This window comes from Lissotriton vulgaris, chromosome 7, assembly GCF_964263255.1.
Source record: "Lissotriton vulgaris chromosome 7, aLisVul1.2, whole genome shotgun sequence".
Lineage (NCBI taxonomy): Eukaryota > Metazoa > Chordata > Amphibia > Caudata > Salamandridae > Lissotriton > Lissotriton vulgaris.
Window position 1 is genome coordinate 1,175,932,657 of NC_141695.1, and position 27,155 is coordinate 1,175,959,811.

Here is a 27,155-nt window from a genome sequence, read left to right on the forward strand (position 1 = left end):
GTAAACTGCGACTGCTGGCCCATGATTCCTGAAAACTGAATTTACTTCCTGAACCATGCGTTCCTTCAACTTTTCAACAAGAGGCTTTCAGTTACATACTTTGTAAACATCGCCCCCAATCTTACCACTGATGTTGTTTCGCATTTTCTAGTGTGGGAAAGGCACGCAGCACTTCCAGACAGATCTTCCTTAAACCCCCTTGTTCGTATCATATACAAAGTTCATGGAGTTGTCTGGGTTGTCATAGAACATTCTCGAGAATGGGATTGTGAGCGACCTGGTTTATTAGTTGCCAGCTCGTTTTTCATAACCTTGGCTAAGGAGTCTATGATTTTTGCTCTTCGTTCTGAATTACGTGACACTGTAAATATAGAATGGAGCGTAATCTACAAACTCAGAAACACCTTATGAATGCCGTCTGAGGCAGCCATGGCCATGAACAGACTGGGGAACCAAAAGCAGCCCTGGGAAAAATGTTGAAACCAACAGGTGTCCTTTCATCTCGAATGAATGAATGAATTTTATTTTTTTTTGCAGTTACTTAAAACCATTTGCAATATGACTTACACACAATTAAAAAAAGAAAATTAGAATACTTTCATCTCCTCACACAATCGCTCTCTTTCCATCCACTTTCTCTACCTCTACTCCTCTCTTTCTCTTCTCCCTACCCTCTGTGATCGAGCTCTCTCCAACCTTCCCCAGTCCCTTTCTCTTTCTCTTTCTCTGTCTCTCTAAAGCCTCCTGTGCCTGCTGCAATTAACTTGGGGCAGTGGCGTAGCAAGGCGTGGCCCCGGGCGGCATGAGTTTTGGGAGCGGCGGCCTCCCCTCGCTCTTACCTGTGGCAATCGCGGGGTGACAAATGCAGGAGCCGCAACCCCCTCTCCTCCGGCTCTTACCCGTGGCCGCCGGATAGTACAATTAGGGCCCGCCACAGGCGGCAAAAGGTCTAGCTAGACCACTGCCTCAGAGGTACCAAGAGCGGGTCTGGGCTTTCAACACCAGCCTCTAAGGTCTCCTGCCCACAAGGGAAATGTCAGGTGAAATAAAAAATCTTTCCCGGCCATTGCCATACAACCTTGTCCTGTAACAACAGACACGATGGTGAACAAGCCCCACCCACTCTTAAATACATTTTTGAAAGTCTCTATTTCTATTCTAGGGACATCTCTGCTTCTTCCACCTACATGCTGCTCTTGACAAGATATGGGTTGAAAAGTTTCCAATTAATAGCTTGTTTTGTTCAGCTGTGATAGATCTTCAGATTTGGTTATTTATAAGGAGCTTTGAATTAAGAGTCAGGAATTAATATGGATGACAATTAATAGAATCTTTGCTTGATTCTCATATGGCAGCAGATGGTATGGTGGTGCATGCAAATACACAATTTGTTTCATTTACAGGGTATGAGTGCTGAATAAAGAATTAGATATGTGTAATTAAGAAGCTCGCAAATGTTAAAACAAATGCAGAATGGAAGCTGGGGAGTGCATAATGCTTTTATCACCTGGGAATGAAATCACAGGCTTCTTCAAAAGCTTTCGACATGTTCTCATCTCAAATCTTGTCACTAAATGGGATCAGCAGTAAAGTGAATTATTTGTGGGCTGGGAGCAGCAGATCGTCTTGATGTAAGGCTCCGCCCCTGATCTGAGCAGGCATAGACAGGGCCGTGAAATCCACGGCTTGGCCCTCATCTGGATCGCTTTGTCGACATCAAGTGGAGAGAAGGTGAAGTTCCTCTCAGATCTGAGCTATTCAACTTAGGACAAATACAGTATTCTCATGCATAGAATGTGTTCAAAATAGGAAGTGGTCCAGAAAATTGGTTCAAATTCAGGGAAGAATGGCCCATGTACAACACATTGAATGGATGAAGCATGAGGCCTGATTCATTAATGGCTGGATGCCAGGAAGCGGGCTCTAAGTGTGGGATGGGGCAGTTCCAATGCACAGGGACAACGTTATGACCAATTCTCTAACAGTGTGAGAATAGGCTAAGGGGAAAATATAAGAAAGTGCAAACAGACTGCAGATCATAGGAATTAAGATGTAGTCCGTAGGAGCAATGGTAGGGTCATTTTTGAAGGAAGTGAATGTAGAGTGAAAGCAGGACAGATGCAACCAGCCAGAATATACCTCTCAGAATCAGAGTGACATTAGTATTTACCCCTGAAAGCGGACCTACAGCGCTACAAGCTGTGCTGGGTGAAAGCGAGGGAGGGCACTGAAAGCAAAGTGAAGGAGTCTCAAAACCGACTACAGATGTCGCTTAGGGGATTTTTTTTCCTTCTTCAGTGACTGTTGGTGTTCACATTAGACATGCACTGGGACTCACAGCGGGCGCCGGATTGGCCATAGCGGGACCCGTGCAATTCCCCGGTACGCCGCACAGGTGGGGGCCGGTTTTGAGCCCCTGCGGGCCGTTTTTGTTACAGGGCCGTTTTTGCAGCATAATCAGCCCTGTACCAAAATCGGCCAAAAACCGGCCCTGGCACAGAGCTCGGCGGCACCTCCAACCCCCCCGCCCCCCCCGAGTGGGGAGGGGGGGCGGTGGAGCACTTTGCCAGGGCCGGTTGTGGTTCCCAGTCCAGCCCTGACTCACAAAGAGCTGAAATGTACCGGGCAGTCCAGAAAAACTAATCAACTTAACACTTCAAACTCAAACCTTTCTTGGTATATCCAAATTGAGCATAACCGCCGAGGTTTGCACTGTAAATGTGACAGAGTACCCACTTTACTGAACTCTTAGTACGCCTGCCTGATTTATGGCTGGGCAAATGCAGGGTTGGATTGGGATTAGAAACCGTCCCGGGCACATAAAAAAAAAGTGGCCAACATTTTCAGATTGCCTTTCCACAAAACACTGCTTCGGCGAAGTTTTATAAACACCTGAAAAACAAGTGAGACTAGTTTTGCTCAGGCCCGCTACCCCCTCTCAACATGCATACATTAATGGGACGGCCCAGCCAGAGAAAGGGAGTGACACCTTTGCCCGTTGATAAAAGGGAGGTAATGGACACCCATATGCCTCCAGAAAGGCCCCTCGCTGGCCACATCTTAACACACCAGACAAAGCCCAAATCGGCCCCCAGGCTGCCAAAAAAGCAGCCCACAGCTGGACCTTCGTATTCGGCCCCTCGGTCATTGCCGAGTGCCTGCCTTAGCAACCTGACCCTGGCAGTCACTGACATTCTTCCCTGATGGACTGTACTTTGCGAAGCATTCGCCTGACTGCCCAATTTACAGTCAGTCATCAGATGGCTTTCTTTTTGGTGGCCGTCATCGCCAGGCAAAACCAAGGACTGTTTAATGGCCAACTGCAACACCAAGAGTGGCGCAAGTCTGGTCCACCTGTGTAGCAAATGAAACATATGACAATACAAGAACAAATACAAAAAATGCCTATGGATTCTGAAAAGTCATAGCAAAATGGATTTCATTGATATGCAGTTAAGTTAGCAATCAAACTGAACCTCAAAAGTGGCTGCACTCCTGGTCTATTATATGCAGGAGAACCCAAACTTTATAGAGGTAGTCTCTCAAGGGTAACCTTTTGTTCAAAAATTCTTTAATTAGTTAATATTTCACTTTAATGAATAAATTGTATACATATCCGCAGATGTTTCAATAACCATTCTATATCCACAATTATTTGCCATTGCTCTTTTAATTAACAGAGTATGTACGTATACATGCTTATATTATGTATTTATTATTCATGTATGTATGTGGTATTTGTACTGTGTCACCCTAGATAAAAGGTAGGAGTGCAAAGATATATTCATCTAGCAACTGGAGAAGTAGCACAGGCCTGGGGAAAAAGCAGTGCAGAAGAGCATAATTGTACAATTACTCAGCCGTGGTCCATGCAGGTAACAGCGGTGGGGTGGTGGGGCAGGGTAAGGGGGGATTGCGAGGGACGATGTAGAGGGAAAATTAAATAAATAATTAATGTTCCCTCTGCATCCTCCCTTGAAATACCCCCCTTATTGGGCCTCAGCGCTGTTACCTGCACGGACCACAGCTGTTATTACTGCGTTGTGATGCAGTATTCATCAAAGTGGTGCATCTCCAATTCTTTCCTAAATTGGAGAAGAGTTGGGGAAGTCCTGATAAATACATGGATGTTGTTCAATATTGTGGGTACATATAAAGAGCAGGCCAGGGTACTTATTTTTTCTTTTGTTTGCTTTTCTTTGACTATAGTCGGATAGGTTCCTGGGCAGTGTGTGCTGAACAGTCTGCAGTGTGCTGAGAACCGCCAGAGATGAAGAGCTTCTCATCCATTAGACTGGGGTGCTCGTAGTGATGGCTTTATAAAAAGTACATCTAGCTGTGAAGATGGCTTGGATTGAAATGGGGAGTCAATGGAGTATCATAAGTATGTGGGTGGTGTGGTCATATTCCTTCAGGTCCTGGATGGGCCATGAAGCAGTATGCAGGATGTCCTTTACTGAGGCTGATGTGGATTCTAAAAGGCTATGACGCCGAGTGCTGTCACCATCTAAATGTGAAAGTGCAAAGTCTTGAACAGTAGTTCTGAATTTGCTTTCTGGGAGAAACACTTTCACTTCCTTTAGTAGAGAGCTGGTAGAAGGATACCTTTGTTTTCACAGCAATGTTTTCTTTGGGGACGAGGCTGGTGTTTAAGGTGGATGTAAGTGACATGCCATCCGTTGAAAGTTCAAGGTTGAATCCCTTCAAGTCCCTGCCATTGACCCAGATATGGAGTCATTTTTGCATTTTGTCTTGGAAAAATCAGTCGATGAGATCGAACTTCAGGTAGGTGCTGGACATCCAGGACTGGATCGGATGTAGAGAGTGTTTGCAGCGTAAGATGTCAGGAGTAAAGGAGAGTTTGAAGTCGAGTTGTGTATCATCAGTATATTGGTGAGTTTTTGTGCTGCTCTCAGTTAGTCGAGCACCAGAGGACTGCAGGAAGATGTTGAAATTGACAGGGAACAAGATGCAACCATAGACTATTACACAGCTGATAGGTATCCTCTGAGGTTTACATTCAAATGAAATGGTGTCAGATGGATGAGGAGGAGGAGGATCAATGACAGATGCAGTCAGTGAGTTTCGTTTGAGGCTTTAGGGTGGAGATGAGAGGTGATAGTTGATGGTGTGGAAGACAGCTCAGTGGTCAAGCAACATCTGGAGGCAGAATATTTAAAAGTGCTATTTGTAGAATGGGTATTATTGTGGGTTCCACCACCTTGTAGAGGTTCAGTGCTACTTTGCCCCAGTTCTTTTGGAAGCAATTAAAGTCAGTGAGTGGTTTTAGCTCTCTCGGGGTGCACACTGGAAAGACATGGGAGCTCACCGTCACTCTGCTATACAAGGTTGGCAGGCTGGCTCCCAAAGCCCATCTGACAGTGTTCTTTTGCAAGTCTGTCCCCTTCTGCCACATTCACTGCCAGGTTAAAAACCTCAGATCCCTCCACTGTTTTACAACATAAATGGCCACTGGTTCATACAATGGGACCACCTTTGGCTATCTAGTTCAGTGGTGCCTTCTCCATTCTCTGTCTATGTCCCAGTCCTAGTCTTTATATGGAGTATGGCCCCAATATGTTTTGTCAGAACCATGTTCCTGGGGAAAGTTTTGTTCCCCTGTTGGTCCTTAGATGTCCTGCCAACTCTCAGAGCCCCCTGCTTTTGTTGTTCAAATTCAATGTCCTCCTCCACACCTTGGTGCCAGGTGGCACCCCAAACACCTTCCCTTGAGTCTGTGTGCACAGGAAGGGCCCCTTAATTCTCTACGTCTGCACATCTATGCTAGTGAGCTGATGTCAACAAGCATTATTTGTACATCTTTGTTGTGTACCATTCCTAATTAGCTCGTCCTGCTTTACTTTGGATCTGCAGCTTTGCGCCCCACCACATTCTTATCTACCATACAGTTGGTTACTGCAGTGCTAGGCCCCCTCATATGTAGCAGTCACCATGCACTAGTACTGGTAATGTCTTTGGTTCCACATTGGTGCCACTTTGTGGTTGTTTTTTGCTCTGACATACAAGCAGCAGGACCTCGTTTTTAGAACACCTGGGGCCTCATTTAGGAGGCCCCTTGCGCCATCTGAACTTCACTTTTTGGGAAGTTCTGTGGCGCAGAAGCCTGCATGATATTTATCAGGCAGCACACATAGAAAGAGGAAAAGCTTCTTGTGAATATTTTTGTACAGTAAGGTTTCCCTTCCTGTACAAAAATAACCTTCCCCACAAGGCCGGCACCCTTGCACCATTGTGCACTGTCGCAGGGGAAAAGGACAGGAATGCGCCGTATCTTATAGATATGGCGCATTCCTGCCCTTTTCATTTGCCATAGGGAATCGCAGCAGGAGAGTCTGCTGCGCTTCCCTACTGCAAAACCTCATAAATGAGACCCCTGATGTCTATGCATGGTATTTGTTTTAAAGCAGTCAGTACAAGCAACTAAAATACAAAAAATAATTAGAAAGAGGTGGGAAATCATTGCCCAAGAACCAAATTTTGTCTCAATCTTTCATGGAATGCCTATGTTTGCACACAGTCACCCTAAAAATCTTTGGGAACTTCTCAAAAAGGAAAATATTCCTAGAAACATCACATTTAAGGGAATGCGAAAATGCTGGAACTGTGGCCAGTGAAGTAACGTAATTCCAGGAAACACGTTTCTACACCCAAAAACAGGTCACAAAATATCATTGAGACACATATCTGACAGCAACACTGAGGGCGTCACATACGCCATTAAGTGCCCCTGTGGGCTGGTCTATGTGGGAGAACCTCAAGAAAGATTAAGACTCGCATCATAGAACATAAGAGTTCAATCCACAACAAGCACTTAACCTCTAGCCTAGCTGCACATTGGGTAAACTCACAACATACCATACCACAAATCAGGTTTACGATACTTGAAAAGGTAGTAGATACAGTAGGTAAAGATTATCATACATCCTTGGCACGTAGGGAAACATATTGGATCAAACATCTTGGGACCACCAACCCTGGGGGTCTCAATGACCATTACGAAATGTTGTGTTATATATGAATCATGTATGCACGTCGAAATGTGTTTCTCAAAGATTATGCCTCATTGATTGTTGCACAGATGTGAATTTTAAATATTTTGCTATACTGTTTGTTGCACAGATGTACAGGATTTGCACATGCTTTCACACCCGTTTTTTATCTTATTTCTTACTTTATTTCAGCATTTCTGCATTGTTCGGTTTAGGAGACTTAACTTTTCGTTACATGGGTTTCATGGCTCAATATCATTTATATATATTGTGATTTAAAACATCTTCTGCTAAACATTCCAGAGACATGTGAAGGCTTTTTCTTCTTTTTATGAATCTGTCACATTCACTGACTATTTTGAGCACCATACACTCATAAACGCGGAGGCTGGTTTTACCTTTGGCACAATAAAGTTTTGTCTCTCAATCACATAACGATGTGGAGAGACGGGGGACCCTTTTTAAGCCGGCATGTGATGACACACTTTAATGGCGTCCCTGTGTCAATGTGGGGTGAAGGACGGCGAGCGGCTTGTTTGGAGCTAGTTGGGTGAGTGTTCATTAACATTGATAATGGCGCTTAAGAAGCTGTGTTTGACCGCATGTAGATACATACGAGCTTTGCCTAAAATGCAGTGTCTCGTTCTTTTTTAGATGCACGTCGGATGTCTTTGAAGTTTAAGGTGAGCCCGCTTAAGGTATATGACTTATGCCGATACTCTGTCGATCGTCATTCATTTACATTAAGGCAACATATATTCCACACAGGTTTTGATAACTGGTGACAGTCGGCATACTCACATGAGAGTACTTATTTCATTGACCGAATTGCGATTGGATTCAGTAAGTCTTTTGGAGATAGTGTGGGGTATGCAACTATTGTAACTCTTTCAGCCAGCTATCGGTTAACACCACACGTGTTTATTTATTTACAGAGTACAGCAGCTTCAAACGTTGTCTTGTGAGTAACACGAGGCTGCATGTCAGGGAGCACTGTAGGTATTTTTCAAGGGCTACTGGTCAACTTGGCATTAAGTCACTTTCACATTACTTGTGTCGGTGCACATTCATTCATTTATATTGTACACATCCTGTTTTATAAACATGAGCAGCAAACCATCGGGTTTGTCAGGTGTCCCTTTTACTTCACAGTGCGTTAATTTTCACCTTTTTTATCTCTTGCTTTGTCTTTTGTTTTTTCTGCCTTTTACATGTGCAAATCCTATTGAATAATGTAAATTTCTTCGCCAGTTGTGGCATGATCAATCCATAGTTACGGTATTTTCTACGTTTGTTTTATGTTGTAGTGTTCCACTGAAGGAACCAAACTATATAATACATAAAAATTAAGCATTTGAATACAGTACCCCTGAAGAAGGGTTTAAAAAAAATGCATTGGGTTGTGTTGTTATATCAAATGTTTTCTTTATCATTTGTAATTTGAAAAATATTTTGTTTCATCACAGTGTTATTGTAACTGTATGTTACTTACATTCAAACATTTTGCGCTATTTGTTTTTGGCACAGGACGTTTTTCAATACCATTTACGTTTGATTGATGAAAGTTTGACATTGGATTATTTATTTTTTGATTACAAGATACACTATCAGTTTAGAATTTACTTTATTGTTGGATTAAACTTTGAAACCCTAGGTACCAGGCAGAGCATCTCACAGTCCTGGGTGTCCCCAGGTCTCGACAGTGTGACAATGTAAAAGTGCAATTTGTAGTAGATTCATGTGCATGGTACACTATTATATCTTCCGACATTTTTCATAATAACTGGCCAAATAGAACACCTGATGTGTCACCTAGAGGCTAAACAGGATATAAAATTGATTTGATGGTTTTTGTAGAGCTCTTTTAGTTTTTGCAGGACGTCACTCATTTTGTAAAATTGATGTTGCCAAGTTTGGACAGTCCCTATTAAGATGGCCGCATCAAGAGAAATTAGGAATTCAACTTGATCCCAACGCTGATACTCCTGTTTACTCCATCTGTTCCCAAAGAGTAACTCATCAACTGAATGCAAGCTACATTAAAGAATTAATTGAACAAGTTCCCAATGTATTTAGTCGGAAACTTGGGAAACATCAAGGGTTTGAGCATATAATAAAGCTCAATGAGAACGCAATACCAGTTTGTCATAAAGTAAGAAACATACCTCTAGCATATAGAGACAAGTTTAAAGACATTCTTAAGGATTTATGTGAGAAGAGTATCATCGAAACCATTGAATCATCTCCATGGGTTTCTCTCGTTGTTATTTCAGTTAAATCTTCTGGCAAACTAAGACTGTGTGGGGACTTGCACAGCTTAAACAATGCTATTTGGATGGATGCCCATCCTCTGCCCAATTTACACAAACTGGTATCAACTTTAGCAGGTGCTCAAGTATTTTCGTGCATTGACCTGGCCAGCGCATACCACCAAGTTGTATTAGCTGAAGAATCAAAGAATTTGACAGCCTTTATCACTCCTGAATGTCTCTTTAGGTTCCGTCGTATGCCTTTTGGCCTTGCCAGTGCAGCTTCTGTCTACCAGGGATTAATGAAAGACACCTTGGAAGGCCTGACATTTTGGTATATGGGAAAGACAATGATGAACATGATCATAACCTGAGAAAAGTCATAGCTGTCTTGTCTGAGAAGGGTCTCACTCTCCGTCTGGATAAATGTAAAATTAAAGTGTTGGAAGAGGAATATCTTGGACATACCATCAGTGGAATGGGAATGAAACCCAAATGTAAACATATTGAAAGCATTGTTAATGCCCCTGTTCCTGTTTCAAAAGAACAGCTTGTAGCTTTCCTTGACTTAACTGAATTTTTTGCAAAATTCATACTTAATTACTCTTCAAAAATTGACCCTTTTAAATGTCTTCTTAAAAAGAATGCTAAGTTTTGTTGGTCTAATGATATCTCCCATGCTTTTGAGAATTTGAAGAGTTTTATTGTTAACGCTCCATGTCTTTAACCATTTGTATCTGGGAAAAGTTGTATCATCATGGTTGATGCCAGCAACACAGGACTTGGGGGTGTTTTATTACAGAGAGATAATGGTAAGGAATGGATTGTTGCATATGCGTCCAGAGTGTGAAAAGATTCTGAGAAAAACTACTCTGTCATAGAAAGAGAATTCCTAGCATGTGTGTGGGGGCTGCCCATTTTAGAACTTTTTTATGGGAAACAAAATTTACTATCAAAACTGATCACAGGCCTCTCGTTTTTCTTATGGCTCCAGGAGGTGGACGTTCCATGTCAGCACGTTTAGCTAGATTGGCTTCAAGGTTGCAGTCATTCCAGTACAAGATTGAGTATGTACAGGGGAAAGCCACTATGTACGCTGATTCCATGTCCAGATTACCTATTGCAAGTTGAAATAGTTACCTATGAGGATGAATGTGAACTTGCCTTTACTACTTGTGACATGAATTTACTGTATGGTAAACAATCTAATTTGAGTGAAGATATTTGAGTTTTAGAAATGTAAAAGAATGCTGAATTAAAAAAAATCAGAAGTTACATTATCCATGGATGGCCAGATCAAAGAAGAGTATCAGGAGATATGATGAGTTATTCTAAGATTCAGGATGAGTTGGCTATTGAGAATGGTCTCATTATAAGAGGTGACAAAGTTATACCTCCTTTTGCTTTAAGACCATGATTGTGGAAAGTGCTCATGAAGGGCATTTGGGTATATCTTTCACCAGGAGACGTATCAGAGAAACCTTTCGGTGGCCTGGCATTGATTTGTCTGTTGAACACTTTGGGGGTCATTAGGATGGCGGCACTCTATCGGGAAATGGGACCGCCTGCCATAATGTTGGGGGTCCCGTGGGGGCAATTAGGATGCACCCACCACAGTGGCAGGGGCATCCTGCATTCCTGTCATTGTGGGGGCGGTGCACACAGCACCGCCTGCCACAATGCCAGGAAGGCATGTTGTGCACTTCCATGCACAACATGGCAGGCACCGCGTGGTGCCTGGAACAGAAAAAGGAAAAGTGGGGGTTCCACTTTTGGTGGAGGTGTGCACACTTGTACTTCAGACCAGATGGTCTATGTCAATTCATTCGATTAAATGATACATTCAGATGAAAGTTCGTTTCCCAAGAGTAGTTAAATACTTTATTTCATATTTATACTCGATCTTCAAATATACAACTTTGTTTTTTGCAAATCCATATCTCTTTTAGCTTTCCACATATACCCAATGTATTTCGGGTAAAGAGTTACCCTTCCTCAGGGGTCTGTGTATGGGAAAAACAAGGATGTTATGATCCAACCTCATAATGCATTAACTTACATCACGTAAACATTAATTGAAACGTTAATTTTTATGTCTGGCTCTCAGTAACAAATCAATAGCTCGCCTGCCATGTTGTGCATGGAACTGCTAGGAGGTACCATAGGTACCCCCCTGTGCACCCAATAGAGTCCCTGGGGGCCCGCAATGTCCCCGCCTGCATAGTAATATGGATGGCAGTGTCTAACAGAGGCCGCCACCATATTAAACCCTTTTTCGCCAGGTCAACGAGTTGACCGGGCGGAAAAGCAGCGGACGGTCTTTCCGTACACTGCAGTCCCCCCGCCATAGTAATATGGTGGGGGGAATTGGGTGGCGGGTGGGGTCGGATCATTGGCGGATCGCCACCACCATGCGGGCGGTGACGATCCGCCCGGGATCCCAATAGGCCCCTTAGTGCGCACGTGACAAATGTGCAAATAGTGACAAGTCAGCGATTGTGATGCATGCTGAACCTCAACCTGTGGATTTTCCTTCAGGTCCATGGTTAAATTTAGGTTTAGACATCATTGGTCCTTTTAATGTTCTATCCAAACAGGAGAGTTTTGGTATTGTTTTGATAGACTACTACTCAAAATGGCCAGAGGTCAAAATGGTCAAAGAGGTAACTTCACGAAGTGTTATAGAATTTCATGATGATGTTTTTTGCAGAGAGGTTATTCCCCAAGAAATTGTTACAGAACATGAACGTCAAATTGTGAGTAAGGAAATTGGTTTATTTTTTGAGAAGTGTGGTATTACTCATAGGAAGATAGCTGTTTTCCATCCGGAAGCAAATGGTCAAGTGGAGCGCTTTAATCGTGTTGTGAAGGAGGCCATTCAGTTATCTGTTAAGGGAGAGTTAAATTGGCGCAACACACTACAATCTATGCTATTAGCTTACAGGACTTCCCCCAACTCTGTTACCTTAGTTAGTCCTTTTGAACTTTCAAGATAACATAAACCAAGCACCAAATTAGCTCCTTGGTGGTTAAAAAAAACATACGGATGAAAAATAAAATTATTCTGGTGTAGATTATGAGTTGATTCGTAACAGGGTTGAAGTTTACAAAAAGAGAATGAAAGAAGTCATGGATAGAAAACTAGGCAGCGTAAGTAAACAAAGAGTGGTTGTTGGTGATTTGATATGCATAAAAAAAGAGGGAGTTTGTAAAGGCTCTCCAATTTGGTAGGCTCCTAAAAGGGTTATAGAAACTTTTAGAAATGCTGTGAGAGTTGTAGGTGGGAGTGTTAGGAATCTCAAGAGGATATCTTTGCTTAAAGGTGCAATAACTACACATGAAGATTCGAATAGTAATGTGTTGCTTGATTTCGGCCCAGTGATGAGCTGAGGAACCACAATCTTGCCCTCACTAGCCACAAGTTTATCTCCACCAGAGTCACACGTGATCATCCCCTTCCTGCCAGATTCAGAGATTTCATTATGAAGTAATGTGTTTATTTGTTGTTTTTTTCTGCTGAATTTTACATCTTATTATGGTGTTTCTTTCTTTTTCTTGTTTTTTTAAGGGGGGAGGTTTGTTGAGTGCTCAGAGCATGGCCTTCACAAGTGTCATTCCTGTCACAGGTCATGACTGTCTCGCTCGGTGCCGTGTGTCATTTCGTTCTTTGTCTTTCTGCATTTTTCAAATGTATGGAAGTTTGTGGGAGTTAGGATTGTTACACCATTTGAAATTCTGACATTGACTCGGACCTGACAACATGGAATAAACCTATCTCCATACAAAGTGTCTCTTTGCATTTTATGGATCCTGCGGATTCATCTTTATTACACTTAAAACCATATTTTATGTGTGGCGGGATCTTCCCACTCATTGTGGAACCTCCATACTCGGTGTACAGAACCCTGCATTGTAGTGAGTAGGAGGCACACTCATGGTGGAATCTCCACACTACCGGCAAAGACCTACAAACAGTACTGAATAGGAGAGCTCCGCCTGGAAGTGAATAGGAAAATTATATACACTTGAATTATATTAGACACACATGACCCGTATTTCTTTAAACAACATAAAAACTGCCTACAGCACATGATCTGTTTTTTGACTCTACGTTGTCTTGTGGATCCTGCTGCCCACCACCTTCAGGAACAACCATGCAGACCACAAGCAGGCATCCAGTCAATACACAAAGGGGGAATGAAAAACATCATAGTACATATAGAGTCCAAAAACAAGAGTCAACTGTGTTTAATTATAATAAAATTATTCCCTCAGCCCAGAGAGTGTGTTTAAACTGAGTTCCTGACCTGGGGGCAAAAGTTCCAGGGCATCCTGATTAACTCTTCACAATGATGCTGTAATCCTCCTGAGTGTGGACTCTAAATGGTTGGCCATGGCAAAGCCAGGCACCCCACTGGAAGAACTCAACATCGGGACAGCAGGTGAAACCGGGATCACAGATGAATTGGGAGATGGGAATACAGGAGACAGGGTAGGTTGCAGAGGCAGACGAGTCATAAGACCTGCTACAAAGGCAGCCATGAGGCCGCACAAAGTTCAGAGATGCTCTGGGGCCATCTCTGATAGAATCCAGACTTCAAGAAACAAGTCCCGGATGTCCAGCGAGTTCACAAATACAAACCTCTTCGTTTGGCCATAGGGCTGCCTTGAGAGCATCCGAGAACACATACTCAGAGTAAAGGGATTGGGATGCACAAGCATTATGTGGTGTGCCAGGTAACAGTAGTGTCCCTCAACTGTAGTTCTTCTAGGCACGCACTGGTAGGAGGAAATGACGAATGGACAGGGCATGCAGTTGGAGACTCCCATGGGGGCAGCAGGAGTTAAATGTAATGTAATGTATGTAATGTAATAGCTCTTTTATAACGCGCAACTATCGCTCCAAGGAGCATCTAGGTGCCCATGAGTGACCAGAAGATGTAAAATGGTCCAGCTGCTTAGTTTTCGCCAGTCCAATTATCACACTAATGCTCTAGCAGTGGTATCTTGTAGCTTAAAAATCCAGGTTTTTAGTTTTTTACAGAATTCTGTTTCTCTCTCTATGGCCCTTAGGTGGGGTGGGAGAGCATTCCATGCTTTCGAGCCCAACACTGACAGTGATTTACCCCCTCCCGTCCTAAGTCTGAACCCTGGGACAGCCAACAGATTGGCGTTTGAGGAGCGTAGGGTTCGTGTTGGATGATACCTTGAGAACTTCTTCCGTAGATATGTTGGCCCTAAGGAGTGGACTGCTCTGAAGGTAATAATCAGTATCTTGAAAAAGACCCTTTTGATTATTGGTAGCCAATGTAGGGTATTTAATGCGTCTGTTGCTGACGATCTTATCGGCCATTTAGCACCAACCTGGCTGCTGCATGTTGCACCATCTGGAGTCTATGAGTGACCCCTTTGTTGGTGCCTCCGTATAGACTGTTACAGTAGTCTATCCGTGATGTCACCAGGGCTACTGTAACCGTTTTTCTTGCCTCCAGTGGCAGTAAGTTAAAAAACTTCCTTAGTCCCTTTATGATACCGAAATATGTCCCTGCTACTTTTGATGCCTGTTGCTTAAAAGAAAGGGCAAAATCAAAGTTGACCGCCAGGTTACGGGCGAGTCGGTGGTATGAGGTGGTATTTCTGCTTCCTCTGGCCACCATAATCTGGGGATGAAATCATTTTTTGGGCCGATTGGCATGATCACAGTCTTGCCCGTGTTGCATTTAAGATGCTTTCTCCGCATCCAGTCAAATGTAGCCGTCAGGCAACATTTGAGCTTTTCCTCCCAAACCTAATTTCCTTTATCCAGGACCAGGATCAGTTGGGTATCATCGGCCTGGTCCAGGTCTGGATGATTGTGAGGTCCTGCTCTTGGGACACCCCATGTTGGTATTGCACTAGACCAGGAGGAGACCCAAAATCTAGCGCCTCTTAGCAGTTGCTGTCCAGACTCACTGCTACTCCAGTGACTGTTCAGCCCCTGCCAGGAGTCTATTCGTGAATGACTGTGTTAGTCACCGGCTGGGCGCACTGCTCTTTCTAGTGGTAGGTTACTCACTGGTGCTGTGAGGTGGTTGTGCCCGCATCAAACTATGGATATACATTCTTCCCCTGGTCCTGCTGTGATCTTCCTTAGCCAGCTGGCCAGACATTATGAATTCCTTGGGTTAATACTGCATATGAACCTAACTTTGGTGAAAAGTGTAAACATTTTTCCACTGTGCAAGTGCTGGCATTGTGGAGTCTTTAACAAATGCACCACTATCCTCTGCTTTCATACTTAAATGTTGATAATTGCAAATAGTTAAAATGGAAAATTGTCTTAATATCTGTAGGTGGAGAAGAAAGAGGTAGTAAGAGCTTATTTTACACATTGCTTATCTGAGAGGAAAGAGTATTTAAACATAGCTAAAAAGCATTGTAAACGGTGTTGAAGTGCTTTAAACATTTTTTATTCTCAAATGTTCCACACATGATAAATTATTTGTGTGAGCTTTGAAGACAGCAAGTAAACACGTAAGGCCATTCGGGCGAGTCACACACCTTAGTGGCATCCAAGAACACCATGGCTGCGCGGATGCTGGGATGGATGTATGTACAAGGGCGAAGAAGGTACACAAATTGTGAGTCGTCGACCGCCCGGGCAGAAAGCCCAATTGGCCTGGTCTCATGATGACTGGCAGGAGTGGAAGTAGGCACGAGGCTATCAACTTTGCACAAATCTTTTTGTCCACTTTGATCATGGATAAGGGTCGATATGACTCACAATGTTGGGGGTTTACTCAGGCTTAACTTCTATTATAATCAATACCTCTCCCAATGAGGGTGGTAGGACACCTGCAACCAGAGACTACTCATATAATGCTATGTGATTCAGGGCCAGAATCTGGCATACTCTATATTAGAAAGCTACTGTAAGGTCCTCCAAACCAGGGGCTTTGTCTCCTTGTAATGCATGGATGACCTGGACAACCTCCTACACTGTAAAAGGCTCATCTAAGATGCGCCTATGTCCTTCTTCAAGCCACAGCAACTGCACCAAATCAAAATAGGGGGTGAGGTCCAGAGGTGGCTCAAAGTGCTAGGCGCTTAGAGGGTGGAGAAAAAGTATGTAATCTCCTTCCGTACTGCCACCGTCCCCACATACTCTTGAGACATATCATCCTGCAATTCGATCATGTAATCACTGGCCCAAGGCTTGCCCAGCAAGTGGGCTAGGGTCTTGTCAGCTCTATCTCCCTCACCTTTACGCTGAGAGTGGGCTTCTCTCCCCAGATAATACGTTTCCCTCTGTGCTGCCTCCTTGTGTTCCACCAGCTTACCTCAGGTGGGCACTGCTGTGGAAGGAGTACAGTTTTCAAAGTATTGGAGTTGTAGAGCGCCGATCTCCCACTCCAGAAGTGCAGGCTCACCGCACAGTGCCCGCAGCACACCCACCTGCCTAGCTATGCAGACCCCACCTTATCACAACCCTGAAGGCCTCCCACAAGGTAGATTGGGATGATATGGAGTGTTCATTGTGTTAACAATAGTCTACAATTGCGTTTCTAACTTCTTCACAATGCTGAACCCTAAAAGTCCATGCATTGATATCACGCATTGCCAGTAAATAGTCTATCCCCAACTATGTGGTGTGCATTGCAGCTATACATGTGCCGTCCGTGCTATCAGTTTGTCTTGTGGGCCAAAGTTTGGTGAGGTGATTGTCGCAGCTACATTTGGGTGCTTGTGCCATGAGTCACTGGAGCGGTTGGCCTTGGGATCCATGACAATGAAGTCTCATCCCCACAGAAGGGCTCATTGGCCATGGAGCCCACTAGCCTTCAAACCTCAGTAAAGAAGCATGGGTTATCTATGTTAGGGCTGTATACCGACAGCAGCCAGAGTGGAAGTCCCTGCAAGGTTACCAGAGAGTCAAACTTAATGGCCCTGTTGGTCACAAATAACTCAGCAAGCACTTCAAAGCAATACATTCCAGATAAATATAGCCTCCCCATTGGCACAACTTGAATAATAGGCAGCATGGCGTTCACCTAACTATTCCACCCAAAAGCACACCTCAGTCTTTTTGGTGAGGTGTAGCTCCTAAACTATACATATGTCAATATTGTGGCACTGCAGGAAGTGAGCACATGTCATGCTTTGCACCTGTGACTGAGGCCCATATATACCTGGTCAAACATGAAATCGGCTGCACTGGGGATAGATGGTGGATAGTAGATCTCCAGCCCCACATGCCGGAAATGCCAGATGTCAAAGCACACATGTACATGCTGAGTGGCCATTAAAGGAAGGAACAAAGAATCATTGTACAGCCAAAGAACGAGAACATCGAGAGAACTCCAAGAACCAATCCTCCATCCACTTCGACCCCCACAGTCAGGCCAAATCACCCAAGCCCATCCATCATGTAACCCCAAAGGTAAAAATAGTGAAAGCAACCAATGAATCATTGTGTGGCGATGAACCAGAGGTCCAACTCACTCCCAGCCTTGGTACAGCTGGATGGCCAGAAAGACGACAACCAAGTAGCCCAGGCCCGCCCTACCAGGCCACCCAACAGAGCCACCAAAAACACCATTGTAGCTGATATCACAGCTGGAGTTTAATGCTATGGTCCAAGAGAAGGGCTCAAAGGGAGCTCATTTCACACCATCCAATAGGACTCCCAATGTGGTCCATCAGAAGTTACGTGACTCCTTAATCTTTTTTGCTGGGATGTCCCATCTCTGAGTCTTGGGCACTAGAGGGCGAATGCTCCTCCGCCCTCTGGTCGTTTTCAACAAATTTGGTAGCTGCTTTTAGATCTGTGAATTAATGAATCTTTCCCACGTGGTATATTTGGAGCTTGGCAAGATAAATGAGAGAATATTTAGCATCCGTCTTCTGCAAGGAGCATTTGAATGTCAAAACTTCCCTCCTAGTGGCCTGTACAGTGCCAGTGAAATCCAGGAAGAAGATCTCTACAGTTTAACAGTCTGTCAATTTTCAGCTGGACAGGTGTGCCAGGAGGGGGTCTTTTACCAAGTGCTCGGTGCACCAGTTTGACAATGAGCATGGCAGAAGGTGCATGCCCAAATAATGTGCGAAGCATTGTTTCTACATAATCCTCCATATAGCCGATTCCAGGACATCAAGGATGAGCAGATAATTCTTCCTCGGTTGTGCCTCCAGATCTTCATTCTTGTTGTGGATGACTTCCTAAACTTTTTCCATCCAAAGCAGTTTCTCTCCACACAATGATGTCCGTCTTACAACTCTGAAGTGCAACGCTTGAGGTGGTCAATTTGTTCATCATGCTTGTTGACTTTGTCTCAAAGTTATAATGAAAGTTTGGACTGCTTGGTATCAGTGTTCCCCATTCTCTCCCTGGTGTGAAACGACAGGGCTTAGAAGATCAAGAAAGGCATGCACAGTGGTTGTCTCCAAAGTCATCTGCTGTCACTATTGGGGTTCCGCCTCATCACTTGATTGGGCAGATGGGGGGAATGAGCAGACCCCATTCGCTGAAACACAGCAGATGTGCAGAATGGGTGCTGGTTCAACTGGCAGGTCGGCGACCTTCTCAGATGCAAGAGTGGTTCGGAACCAAGACATATGAAAGAAGATCGCCTTGCCCCAGGCATGCAGCCACAGGGGGCATGTGCAGGTCAATGCGCACCAATCGTGTGAAGTGTGGCAGCAGTTGGACCCCAAAGCACACAACACCTCCGATGGTAGGCCAAGGGATCAGTAGATGATTTCCTTGATTGCCCCCACAGGTGGTGTGCTGATAACTCCATAGCTCCATAAATGCTCTTTGCTTACTGGCCCTCACTTGTTTCAAGAACAAGGGACAGATTCCGGTTCCAGGGCACCATCCATTGCACCCAGAGCTGCAACTTTGCACACAAGGGGAGCAGGGTATTGATGACACTCCCCCAATCAATTAACCAAGTCCAGCCTCAAGGACTTCAGGCACCCGATCCCCTGGCCCAGCAGCTTTAGAATGGCCCCTGCTGGCCCCACCAGGGGTGGCTGCCCACTCTTGTCTGAGAAGGAACCTGGGGGCCAACCTCCTCCAGGGGCACCCAGCATATGGCCTGGCAATCTCATCTTGGGCGTCCCCAAGGGCAGCCCGTCCCAACAGTGCCCTGCTTGGTTTGCTCTCCGGGTTGCACCGCTACAAATCACCTCCCATCGCTCCGGCCATGGCCCACTGTGCCCTGATTACGCACTGTAAACACAACAGTTGATGCCAAACCATGTCTTCCTTGGACCGGAATCAAGCATCCTAGGACCAGTTTCTGGCTATCAGCCATCTTCAGCCAGGATAGCTTGACTCCAGTGGCGTGGAGAGCACAGGACTCACGTCTGAGCATACCCGTCCCACTCGGGGTGACGAATGCAAAAACAACAGTTGATGGACAGAATGCACACAATGTCATACATTCACCCCAGTACAGAGATCTGGGCCAAAATCCATTGTGTTTTTTGCTCACCACAACACCCCGGTTCAGACATGGCCATATGCAAATCAGCCTTGACCCTGTGCCTCATGGGAACAGTCCAGCCCGAACTGCCAAGCCGTGTCTTCCCTGGACCAGAATCAAGCATCCTAGGACAGGTTTCTGGCTATCAGCCGTCTTCAGCCATGACAGCTTGACTCCAGTGGCGTGGAGAGCACGGGACTCACGTCTGAGCATACCCGTCCCACTCGGGGTGACAAATGCAAAAACAACAGTTGATGGACAGGATGTAGAACAATGTCATACATTCACCCCAGTACAGAGATGATTAGGCACTGTGGCAGCTATCCTGCTTTTGGGTAAGTGTGGGCTGAAAATCCGTTCCGTTCGCAGAATTTGCGGATTTTTGCCAATTTCGCGGTCCGCGAATCGCGCAAATTTGCCCAAAAATCCGCAATTCGCAAGCTGACGGATTTTTTTGCTTGGTCGCGCTTCAAAAATACAATCTCGCGCGCGCTGCATTGACTTACCGTGATTCTGAGTTCGTCGAGTTGTTTTTCCTCCCGGTTTGCGTGCGCTGCGCCATTTTGGATCTGGCTGCGTGATCGCGCGAAACTTTTCGACCGCGAGTACGTCATAGTGGCCCGCCATCTTGCACTGCGAGAGTTTGAGAATGCAACTACGTCATAAGGGCCAGCGATCATGCATCGCGGGAGTAAACAATTGCGAACACGTAGATGCGACACGCAGCTGACTTCCGGTGGGAGATTTGAACAGCTCGCTTTCTCAAACTTGCAAAAATTGCAATTCTGCACAAGAAATCTACCGCAGGCAGCATAAACCTTCTGAAAATTATGATTTGGATCAGAATAACTCCTCAGATTGACATTTGGCTGCACTTTTTGTGCAAGGAGTCCATTTTTGGGGGTGGGTGGGAGGAAGGAAGTGCACCAGAGTCTCCAACTTCCTGTTCCAGTCCAGCAGGCTCCTCCCGGTGCTTTGTCCATGTCCTGGTCACTTTTCATTTGGATCTGGAAGGATTACTTTTTGTAGCTGCTGCTGGATATTTGTATTTGAGGACTTTTTGTTTGGATCACTTTTGGATTACTTTTGGATTTGAGATTTTACAAGTAAATTGGTGTTGTTTGTTTGGGGCATTGCAATTGCTGCAACTACCATTTATAAACTTTTTCACAACTTAAAAAAATATATATTGCGGGTAGGCACAGTATCCAGTAGGCCCAGGGTTAGTCATGGGTGCATGATACAACTGTTTCTGTGAGTTTTGTTGAACTTAAATATCATTTATGTCATGGAATTGAATAGCTCGCTGTTATATGTGGAATTTGTTTTAAATTTTGGGGTACGTGTAAAGCCACACTAGCTCTAATAAAAGAGAGGGACCCGAATACAAAGGGATTGGGTACCAAAAAGACAAATGTCAGTAAGTAAGATTCCCCTTGGGCTTATTAACTCTAGTAAGCACACTTACAGATATTCACTGACCACAGCCACATTGGTACACATGTAACAAATACGGAGGCAATGTAACAAAACTAAAACAGTCAAATATACTTCACAGTTTATTTAAAGCAAGTGCAATAAACCAATATGGTTAATAGATACCAAATTATTTCACAATACATTAAAATCACATACACTTTAAAATATATGATCTACAGGGACAGACAGAAAAGGAAAAGTAAGTTCCTATTTGTAAACAAGGAGATACAAAAAATTATGAGATCAATTCAGTTTAGCATCAGAATTGTTATCTCTCAAGGCTTGAAGTATTTCTCCTTTCTTTTTAAGCATCGACGCGTTTCGGCGGACAACTATAATATAGCCACCTTCTTCAGGAAAACATTATAATCATCTCATAAAATCTTCTATAAAAATGTAGCGCATGGGCACATGCCTCCAATCAGGGATACACGCTCCAAGGAAAAGCTGCTCCGAATTCTGAAAGTCACTTAGTGACATAACGATTCCAAAAGACAATACATGTTTTTATTAGTGTATTTACAGATTATGGTTAGGGAACCGGTCTTCCACTTCATATAAAAGATTCGAGGACATTAATAGCTGGATAAAGTCAAATTTAGCCTCACATATAATTCAAAATTGTATTTCTTCGTAGTTCACAGACAACCAGCGGGGAACACGTCTCCCGGTCCGAATAAAAAATGCCGAGCAGTTGCTTGATTACTCCCCAGACACACAATCTCAGTTGCTCAATTATATCCTTTGTAGGTTTGCTGGGGAGTGTCTTAAAAGCAGTATACAAAGCAGTGTCAATGCCGTAAAGGTCATCACACGCTCGTACCTACAAAACTAAAAACTTGTCTCGTTGGACGGAAAATGCTGCGTCTTGGCAATTCGTTCTTCAATAAATGTGATTTTCATATATTGTGAAATAATTTGGTATCTATTAACCATATTGGTTTATTGCACTTGCTTTAAATAAACTGTGAAGTATATTTGACTGTTTTAGTTTTGTTACATTGCCTCCGTATTTGTTACATGTGTACCAATGTGGCTGTGGTCTGTGAATATCTGTAAGTGTGCTTACTAGAGTTAATAAGCCCAAGGGGAATCTTACTTACTGACATTTGTAAAGCCACATTAGCCAGTAGGCCCAGAGGAACTCAGTGGTGCTTAGACCAAGGCTTTCTGTGGGGTCTCTTGAATATTTTAAACACCATTTAGGGCATGGATGGCATTGGATTGTGGTGTTTTTGGGTGTTTTTTTATTTTTGGGGGTGGTGTTGGGGCCTGGCCATGTAGGTGGGGGCCATTTTGAGGCCTGGTCCAGGCAGGGCCATGTGGGTGGGGGTCAAGGGGCCATTTTGAAGCCAGGCAGTGTGCTTTGTGCCATAGGCCTGCACCCAGTCGGCCCTGCTTTGTTTCATCCATTATGCCGAGGGGTACTCAGTGGTGCATGAAACAACTCTCTCTGTGTGGTATCTCTTCTATCAATGTAAACATCCATTTTTGATTAGAAATAATTGGAATTTTTATTTTTGGTCTTTCCGTTTTTGGGTGTATTGTAATAATAATAAATGCCTAGTTGCAAATATTGATTGAATCCCAACATATGCAACATTTATTTAACTACCTCATTGTTCATCATCAGTGCCAGGAAGAAGTCCTGCTGCGGTGTATGCAGCACAACGAGCCTAACTGGGTTGAAGATGTCTGCATCCTCAACACATATGAAAACGGTCTAGACCACCATTAAAAGCATGTTTTGGTCATTGGAACGCAACCACCCAACGGCACGTCTTTATAATGCAATGCTGGCTAAAATGTTAGCGCAGGACCTTCTCCCTTTTCCTTTCGTGGAAGGGGGGTTTTTCGATAATTTGTGGCAACAGTCTGCCCTAAATGGAAGGTTCCTAGCCGGTCCTGTTTTGCCAGAGTTGCGGTTCCAGCACTACATCAAGATGTGCTGGAGGTGATTGGGGAAGCTTTGCAGAAGAGTGCTGTTCACACTATCCACCTGACAACAGACATGTGGACCAGTTGCCAAGCCCTTGATTACATGTGCATCACTACACACTGGGTCTCTTTTGCAGGGGTTAGAGAAAAGATGTCTGCAGGTGTTGACCCTGCCACAATTCTTCAAGCTAATCTCATACTGCAGTAAACATTTTGGAGGAGTTTAACAGTAAGGTCTTTGAATGGCTGCATCCAAGAAAGCGCATGATTGGTTATGTTTCCACAGATAATGGCAGTAATATAGTTAGGGCTATGAATGATGGTGGCTATTTCAGAGTGCCGTGTGTGGCGCACAGTAATAACATTGTTGTTCAAGATTTCTTGAAAAAAGAAAACACAGTCAGCAAGTTACTGATCACCTGCCGAAGAATCTACACACATTGCAGACATTCTTTTGAGGCCCAGAAGCAGCTGAGGAAACTTCAATATGAACATAGAGTGCCAGTCAGAGGACTCATCCAGGAGGTGGTAACACGTTGGAACTCAACCTTCTACCTGCTTGAGCGTCTGTCTGAGCAGTGCTTGGTAATCAATGAGTATGTCTTTGCACTTGATTCTTCTATGAAAGACATGAGGCTAGAGTTGGAGGAATGGGACCTAGTTAAATGCCTGACAGACATGTTTCGTCCTTTTGAGGTCTTCACACGTGAAGTCAGCAGGGAGGACTGTACTTTGGGCAAAGCTATCCCATTGTTGCGCATGCTAGAGCACCAACTGAAGGCGATGTCTTCAACGTTCAAAGATGATACTGACAAGCAAGACGCATATCCGTTGGCGGAGAACTTATTAACCCAACTAGTTTACAATGAAAGGCTTAAAAAAATACATACGGAACAACATTACATTTGTGCCACTATTCTGGATCCATGGTACAAAAAGGCACTGGCCAGCAAAGCATTCATTTCTTTTACTGAAGCAGATGTTACAAAGTACAAACATTGGCTAGCTCTGTCAGCCACTCGGTTCAAAAAAGAGCGGCAGGAAATTGAAGGAACCAGCAGCAGTACTACTGAATCAGCAGGCCATCCGGCGTAAAGGTCCACTTCTGTGGCCGAAGGCAGTCACTTTCCCTCACACCTGTTACCTACATCAGCAACCGTATCATCATCCTTACCTGCACAAGGCCCAGCCATAATATTGTTGGAAGCGGATTGGATAACTCATCAAGGGTTTGCTCGTTCCAGTGCTGATGCAAAGGCCACAGATGGTACGCAAAATGGAGCAGCCCTGGATGACCTTGAGTGGATGGTGCAGGCCTATCTGGATGACCCATCAGAGGTCTACATTGATCACAACCCATTGGTGTATTGTTATGGAAAAAGGCCTCACTGGCCACTGATCACCAAGCTGGCTCTAAATTATTTGTCTTGCCCACTCGCAAGCGTGTCTTCTGAATGTGTTTTCAGTGCTGCTGGTGCCATTGTAACTTCAAAAAGGACCCGCCTCTCGCCCAAAAGTGTGGAGAGGTTAACAATGATCAAGATGAATTAGCACTTCATACCACCAGATTACAAAATATGTGAATCCACGCAGGAAGAAGAGGACAACGACTTAGGTGACGGAAGTTCCTCCCTGTTAGCTGACCTACTCCCGTCTCAATTCACATAGTTTGAGGACAAGCTCTACTTCCCTGACACCTAGGCCTGAAACTGACTTCCTTTTTGTTCGTCCTGACTCCTTATTCACTTTTACTCCTGTGTGTCTTTCTTTGTTTTGCAACTCTTACCACAACAAAACTCTAATCACAACAAATCCATCAGCAGCACTGTCTTCGTCTTATTATTGAAGTTGCCGCTGTCTGCCATCCTGAAGTTCACAAGTTCACAACTCAGTCATGCTCCTCTATCCTCCTCCTCCAGACTCCCCCTATCCATATCCATTTCCCTCAAGGCAGATGGCTGGATTAAGTAGAATGAAGAAACTGTTGCTTCGTAGACGAGTCCCCTCAAAAGAAGTGGGACTGGAATTACTGACTATATGCTGAATGCTGACAGTTACTTCTGAAATTGACACAAGAGGCTGCCCTGTGGGCCTTCACTTTAAGAACAAGATGCGGACAAAAAGTGGAACAGGTAATGAATAATGAGATAGCATGCAGTGGACAGCACTGGCTGGCTGGCTCTGATTAAAGCAATTGCTGTTTGTTTGTTGCGCATGAAATTAATCATTATATGTCTTTTGTTATTATTTAATCTTTTGCACACTAAATGTAACTCAAGTCTACTCTGTTCTTTTTTACCTTGTTTAATTCATATTGTACTTCTACTGCAGGGGCCACTACGCTGCATTTTTTAATATGCAAAATGTCCTTGGACTCACTGTGTGTGTAGACTGCGACTGCATGAACAACATTGAGTTTGCCAATATACCATGATGATGTGTCTTGATGATCAAAGTTACATAATATCTTTTTTCTTTACAGTCACTCACTGGGATGGATGGATCATCATCATCGGTTTACGGAAGAACTATGGTCATTTCGTGAGTGGCAAACAGGTAAACCAGTCAACAACAACTACAGAAGAACTACATGTTTGTCTAGTCGTGGTATGGAGTGGTCGAGCCAATTCAGTGTTGTTATGCCAGAGTTCAGACAGCAGTTCAAGTAAAATTGTGGCTATGTGGCTTGCTGCATGAAATTAGATATGCTTTGTCTGTCTGCGTCAAAGAGGTATGCTACATCAGGTTGCTTCACTCAGTGGTACCTGCCTTGACCGTCCGCATGGCCCTGGCCTGCTGTGTGCTAATTACTATCCTTGAAAAGGAGACTCAGAGTACGCACTTTAGAAATGATGCTTGTATGTAATACTGTCGCCTCTGAAACTGAAAGTGTTATTTTTGCACTACAGACCGTACCTTATATTTTTTTCTCAGTGGTGTTTTAATATCACTTCCTGTTTTTCCATCAACAATTACAGGTCGGCTTTTACCCTGTGCATTGGGGAAAACGATTAACTCAGGCTTACCATTAGCGATCCGCAATTCTGCATCCGCCAGGCAGGTAGTGGACAGTGTGTCTGGTCACCAAGATTTATCGACGGAGCATCAGATGGAATGGAGGAGAACCTCAAATAAGAAGAATGGCTGGATGCATGCAACTTCCCAAATTGAACAGGACAACTACAACATAAAGTTACAGTATCCTCTTCACTTCTCCTTATCTTTTAAATAATGTTATTGTTGTGAACTTCTATGAGTGTGACTCTGTGCGTTTGTTTGCTCTCTGCTTCAAATTCACCCCTCCAGCTATTTGATAAGTTTTTTTGCTATTTTTAAAACTAATTTAATGTACTAATAAGTGTTTATTCTCTCTGTGGACAGATAGGCAAGTGAAATTGCGTAATTACTGCAGCCCTGTACTGTCAAATTGTTTCTTCTTGGTTAGTAAGTTGTAGTAAGTACTACTTTTCAGTAAACTAACCATCCATTTAGCAAACAACTTCATGCATGCAGTAGTGCACTTCCTTTATGTCCCTTAAAAGATTTATGGCTATCTTCGTATCCTAAGATTTGTTTTTCTTCATTTGTTGTTTGTACATGCTGTTTTTTTCCCTCTCTCTACAAAACTTTCCCCAAAAAAAACATTTCTATCCAATTTTCAAACCCTAACCCTCTTTCCCCGGGCTGTGTGGTTTTTATTGAGATGGGACTAAATGACAACAATAATTCCACACACTTGCTGGGGAGGATAAGGTGCAAGCAACCTCCTCAAATCAGTTTAAAGGCAGCTAGATGAATCCTAGGATATTGTAATTCTGCTTAAAAACCACCAATGAGTATTTTTTCAAATCAATTCTGAATTTCATGCTCACCATCGATTGGATCCATCATCAACAGCATCCTCCTCCACTTGAAGAAAGGTTACGCTGCTGTGTCACTGTTCTTGTTGTAGCCATAATCATCCATGCAAATATTTTTTTCCCATACTTATCTTCAGCATTGCTTAGGCT